Raw genomic sequence first — 6,852 nt, 5'->3', positions numbered from 1 at the left:
ATGGGATATGATGTCATAGTAAGAGGAAACTGGTCTACAACCCAACCCTCTTCTCCAGATCACAACCATGTAAACCTTGGAGTTTAAGCTCCCAGAACAATAAGAAATGAAGAAGTTCTATTTATGCCATCCAATCTGTGATATTTTGTCGTGACAGCCCAAGCTGAATAAGAAACCAGATGTGTATACCCTCAAGATGTATACTCCCAGGCTGATAGTGGGGGCCCACACCTTTAATCCCAGAAGCAGAAGCAAGCATATCTCTGAGTCTGAGGCTTACCTGGTCTTCAGAGTGAGTTCCAGGACAGCCAAGGCTACACAGAGAAACCCTGGGCCCATCCCAGACCTTATGTGTAAGGTCCTAAGACCACATGTACACCATGATGTACACGATAGTATGAGCACACTTACATTTACATGAATGCATGCACAGGTTCATACACACACACACACACACACACATACACACAGAAGCTGCATATCTGGAAGATGCTGGAGTGATCTACACATGTCATAGGTACAGTGACAGTGTGAGAAGCTCTATTTGGGGGAGCTGCCTCAAGATAGACTAGATCCGCCGGAACATTTCAATCCATGAAAGAAAGATCCCTGCTGTCCAACTCTTTGATATGCTCCAATTCAAGAGGCATCGGATTCCACAGCCGTTGTCGCAAATGAAATCTACACAGTGAGCTGTGTCTGTTTTCTTTTCAGCTCAGCCCCATCCTGCGGAGCAGGGTGCTGTGGTAGGGGAGAAGGGCAGAAGACAATGGCCCAACTGGAATCCATCTAGACTGTCAAAACTCTCCCAGTCTATTCCACCCTGAAATGACACGTTAAGGTGTCAATGGAAACTAATGTTAACAGGAACTGGTAAACAGCAAAACCCAGCCCTATCCACTTTATCTCCCAACACAGTGAGGCCCATGCAAATTTTTGGCATCTGTGGTAGATCACGAGGCCCTCCCTTTCCTCTTCGGATGTTTTTGTTGCATTTCCACATTTTTTATCTGCTATCTTAAATTAAGTCCTACACCAGTGCTTTTATTGCTCAATCTATGTCTAGAACTACACGTGGCTGTATTTGGTGTTTTGCTTAGGTTTTTTTTTTTTTGTGTGTGTGTGTGTGTGTGTGTGTGTGTGTGTGTGTGTGTGTTACATGGACTTCATTTTTCTAAGAGCTGCAGTTTCTCAGGAAAATTGAATCTAATTGGGAGATTTTCCTTAACTGTCTCCTGCCCCGTCCCTCACGTGCACAGCCTCCCCGGTTCAGCGCCCTGCACTGGAGTGAGACAGGGGTCACAACCGGCAAACTTGCAATGATGCACATTATCAAAGCCCGTCATTAACACTGGGGTTCAGTCTTGGTAAAGTACAGTATGGATTTGAACAAATTATGATACTGTGTTCACTACGGTAACATCCATCACCACTATATATCTAGTTTCACTGCTCTAAAAGCCTTCTTTCCCAGTGCTAACAACACAGTTGCCTGGTTAAGCAGCAAGCAGCACTGGTTAGTTGTGTAAAAGCAAGAATGAATAAGATACAACCATATCCAAACTTTTTCCCAACCACAGATTATCTTACAGGATATCAGTTCAAACAGCCTTGCAAGTAGTGGCTTCATGATAGTCTGTCTCTTGCCTACGCCATGGGCCTCCTCTAGGGGAAAGTTGGATGTATTTCCTTAGTTGTCAACGGTAGGAGACAAAATGACAATAATGGTATTTCCCACTTGTACTAGCAAAGGTCCTGAGAGCTCCTAGGGAATGCGACTGACCCTTGATTTCCCTTTGCATCCCAGTATCACTATCACAAAGAAATGTCTTCCCGAAACTTGCAGAGGTAAGAGAAACCATTGTGTTGCCCAAGTTTCACAGATCATTTAAGCCAGTATCTTTCCCCCCATTCCACTGAAATGTGGCACTTGCTATGTATCATGCCTGTCCTGCCTTTTGTAATGAATTCCGTTCCCTACTTTAAAAGGTGAGGAGCTACAGAGCTCTTTCTACTGTGCGCCCAGGGGTTTCTCTCTCCCTCTCTCCCTGCCCCTTCCTTCCTACCACTTTAAAATGCATTAATGCTGCAATGGCTTTCCATGAGCTGACATTCCCCCACCCAACCTTCCCAGCAGTTGGAAGAGCTTTTGCATCATTTGCTTAGACTAATAAATAAAATGAGACACTATTTTGAGTAGCTGGCTCTCAGTTCTCAGCAAGTGATTGAACTATCCGACTCCTCCAAAACACTAGTGACAAATCACTAAAAACTGAGTGTAACATTGTGTCACTTCACCAAGAGCCACAGCCTGCTCCCCTCCCCACTCCGCCCCCCAGCTACATTGCAAAGTCAAAGGCTAGACCAGCACGTTTGAGGAAGACGTCAAGTAGTCTTGGTCATGACCTTGACAATCAACTAAGCTGAGTACCTATCTTCTTCAGTGATAGGGAAGTGCTTCCAAACTGTCCCTTCTCAACTAAAGGTTACAAATACCCTTTGTTTACATGACAAAGGGCTGACCTCATGACTTTCACTTTTAGCAAACCCCTGAAGAAAATAAGGTCTTACTGACAGCATTGAGGCTGGTCGTAAGTTGATTAGTTCCCGGACCAGCCTTTTTGGTTGGTTGGTTGGTTTTGTTTTTTGGCTTCTTGAGTCAGGGTTTCTCTTTGTAGCCCTGGTTTCACCTGGAATTCGGTTTATAGACCATGCCCGCCTCAAACTCAGAGATCCACCTGCCTCTGCCTCCAGGGTGCTGGGACTAAAGGTGTGCATCCCATTCCTAGCCTGGACCAACGTTTAAGGAACGAGGTCCATTATGTTAAATGGACACTGTTCCAAGGTTCACAAAGGTCAGTTCAGTGAGAGCAGGATCATGGCCACTATCTTTACCACCCAAGGCAAGGCACTTTAGTACCAGACTGGGGACATCAAGGCACCAAACAAAAGCTTAGTATACTAAATGGCATTTATTCTATATTTCAATAATTTCAAAGGTTTGAGGTAGAAATCTGGTCATACTAAATCAAAACTTGACTATGAGGTGAACTGAAAACAATAAATAGAAGTATTTCTTCCATAAGCCGAAGTATAAAGAGGACAGTGGTGTAGTTTCTAGAGAAGAATTTTTGTGGCCATATAAGAAAGATGTTTAAAAGGAGAAGCAAGGGGCTGGGGTAGAGTGCTTGCCTCGTATCCATGAAAGCCCTGGGTTCAATCCCTAGCACCACCTAGATTAAACATGGTTGTGCAAGCCTATAAGCACGAACTGGGGGTAAAAGTGGGGCAATCAGGAGTTAAAGGTCTCCCCAGGACAGGCTGGGATACATGAGATCTTATCTCAGACAAAACAAAAGCTGATGGTACTATGTGTGCCCTTGTGTGTGTGAGGGGGTGAGTTTGTTTGTGTGAGCACACATGTGGAGGTGGTGTCTTCCTTGATGCTCTTCACCTTATTTTTTAGGCAGGGTTGGAGCTCATTGGTTTATTTTTTTTTATTTTTTTTATTTATTTATTATGTGTACAGCCTTCCATGTGTGCCCGCATGCCAGAAGGGGGCGCCAGGTCTCATTATAGATGGCTGTGAGCCACCATGTGGTTGTTGGGAATTGAACTCAGGACCTCTGGAAGAGCAGCCAGTGCTCTTAACCACTGAGCCATCTCTCCAGCCCCGCTCATTGGTTTATTTAGTTAAGCTGGCTAGCTAGCCAATGAACTCCATGGATCTGTCTGTCTCCCTTCCTCCCCAAGCAAAACCACTGTGGCTACCCAGTTTTTTACATGAATCCCTGGGGATTTGAACACAGGTCTTCATGCTTGTATGGTGGCCACTTTACTGACTAAGCCATCTTTCTAGTCCTTATCATGTTAATCTAACTCATTGTTCCATTAGCAATATTTTTAACTTTATTGGCACTTTTTTTTAATACATATGGGTTTTTTGCCTACATGGGTGTCTGTGAACCACATGCATTCCTGGTGTCCTCGGGGGCCAGGAAGAAATATTCTATCCCCTGAACTGGAATTACAGACAGCTGTGAGCTGCCCTGTGGGTGCTGGGAATCAAACCTGGGTCGTCTAGAAAAATATCCAGTGCTCTTAACTCCCCTGCCTTCTTGTCAGCCCCATTAACAATATTTTTGTTGAGCACTAACACTATGTGAATTGGAGCAGACAACAGTAATGTTTAGAGAAATAACACTTAATCTCAAGGCTGTGGTACTCCCCTCTGAAGTCTTAAAGAAGAAAAGCTCCCTGCTACACAGCCCTCCACACTGCTGAAGACTGATTGGGCCTCCCATTTCGGTTCTCTGATCTGGCATCTCCAATAGATTGTGTCTTGTATTTGCATCCACAAAGCCTGGAAAAGCCATGAGGCAGGGGCAAAGGAGGACAATATCTAGTAAGTGTGTCATCTCCACGGAGGAAAGTGTAGGTTTGTTTTAAACCTGAGAAGACAAGGGGCCCAGCCTGGAGCACACCAGGACTATGCCAGTAGTAACAGGACTCAGGAAGCGGTAACAGGAGGATGGCAAGTGTGAGACCAGCCAGCTTACATGGGGGCAGGGGCGGGGGAGGAAGAGGGAAGAAGGCGAGCACACAAACACCCATAAAGAACCTGATATACGGAAGTGCATTCTTTTTGCTGTTGGTGATGTTTGTTTGCTGAGACCGGATTTTTCTGTGTAGCCCTGGCTGTTCAAGAACTCATTCTAATATCGGACCAGGCTGGCCTTGAACTCAGAGATCTGCCTTCCTCTGCCTCCTAAATCCTGGGATTAAAGACTGCTCCGTCACTGCCCAGCAGAGGTGCACTCTTTTACTCAGCACTCTGTAAATTGAGGGAATAAGTATCTGAAACCCAGGAATTTAAAACCAGCTTAAAAGACCTCCCTCCTTTAAGATTTTTTTTAACATTTAAGTGTTTCTCGGACATTTGAGGTTCCTCCATTGAGAATTCTGTTTAGATCTGTGCCCCGTTTTTTAATTGGATTATTTGGTTTGTTGATGTCTAGTTTCTTGAGTTCTTCATTTATTTTGGATATTAGCCCTCTATCAGATGTGGACTTGGGGAAAACCTTTTCCCATTCTGCAGGCTACTGTTTTGTTTTTTACCTTGCAGCTTTTTGGTTTCATTAGTTCCCACTTATTGTCCATCTGAGTGCTTGCACTATTGATGTTCTGTTCTGGAAGTTGTCTCCTGCGCCAATGCATTCAAGGCTACTATCCACTTTCTCTTCTATCAGGCTTAGTACATCTGGTTTTATGTTGAGGTCTTTGATCCACTTGGACTTGAGTTTTGTACAGGGTGATAAATATGATCTATTTGCATTCTTCTACATGCAGACATCCAGTTATATCAGCACGTAAAGATGCTTTCTTTTTCCCATGTGTATTTCTGGCTTATCAAAAATCATGTGTCCATAGGTGTGTGGATTTATATCCGAATCTTTGACTTGATCCCATTGATAAATATGCCCGCTTTTAGCCATCAGGGAAATACAAATGAAAATTACTTGAGATTCCATCTTACACCTGTCAGAATGGCTAAGATCAACAACACAAGCGACAGCTCATGCTGGTGAGGATGTGGAGCAAGGGGAACACTCCTCAACTGCTGATGGGAGTGCAAACTTATACAGCCACTATGGAAATCAATATGGCAATTCCTCAGAAAATTGAGAATTAATCTACCTCAAGACCCAACTAAACCACTCTTGGACATAAACCCAAAAGATGCTCCATCCTACCACAAGAACACTTGATCAATTATGTTCACAGTGGCTTTATCCATAATAGCCAGAAACTATAAACAGCCTACATATCCCTCAATCAAAGAATGGATAAAGAAAATGTGGTACATTTATACATGGCTATTAGAAAAAATAACATCATGAAATTTGTAGGCAAATGAATGGAACTAGAAAAAAATATCATTCTGAGTCATGTAACCCAGAAAGACAAACAAGATTGGTGCCTAGGCCAATTATCAACAGAGAGGTTTCCTCTGGCAGTTGGTGGGAGCAGTTAACACCCACAGCCAAACATTAGGTTAAACTTGGGGAACCAAGTGGGGCGGGGAGAAACATTTATAGGAGCCAGAGGGGTCAAGGTGGGCAGGAGAACATGGTCCAGAGAAGCAACTAAGCAGGACTCATAGGGGCTCACAGAGACTAAATCAACAACCACAGCGTCTGCAAGGCTCCTCTGAATACATGTTACGGTTGTTCGATATCACTAGGAGGAATGCAGGGAAGGGAAACTGTGGTTGGGATGTATTGTGTGAGAAAAGAATTAAAAAAAAAAGAAAAAGATTGTATACACACGTGCGCGCACGTGCAGAAGGCCAGAAGAGGGCACCAGATCCCCTGGAGCTGGTGGTTATGAGCCACTGCCAACGTAGGTGCTGGGAACCAAACTCGAGTCCTCTGTAGGAGCAACAAGTGCTCTTAACACTGAGCCATCTCTTCAGCCCCAGGAATCCACCGTTTAAAAATAAATAAAACCAGCGGTGAGGTTTGGGGACTTTCATAAGTGAAACGTGAGAAACCGTTACATCAGCATCTTCTGGTTGAGAGCCCACTCCAGTTCTCACTTGGAGGCCCCGCGCGCGCACATGCACGCACACACGCGCGCGCGCACATACACACACACACACACACACACACACACACACACACACTTACTTGAGAAGACAGGGGCTGAGAGCAACCCCTCCCTCCCCTTCCTCCTCCACCCACCCCCAGGACCCAGAGATTATCCATCACAGCTCTCCTCAGAATGAGGGTTAGCAGCAAGCAGTTTCCTTTCTCATTTTCCCTCATTCTCCTCCACGCTGCCTGAGGCCTG

The sequence above is a fragment of the Microtus oregoni genome, unplaced genomic scaffold, assembly GCF_018167655.1.
Source record: "Microtus oregoni isolate MIOR12 unplaced genomic scaffold, Mior012 000086F_ref0000336, whole genome shotgun sequence".
Taxonomy (NCBI): Eukaryota; Metazoa; Chordata; class Mammalia; order Rodentia; family Cricetidae; genus Microtus; species Microtus oregoni.
This window is presented reverse-complemented; position numbering follows the sequence as displayed.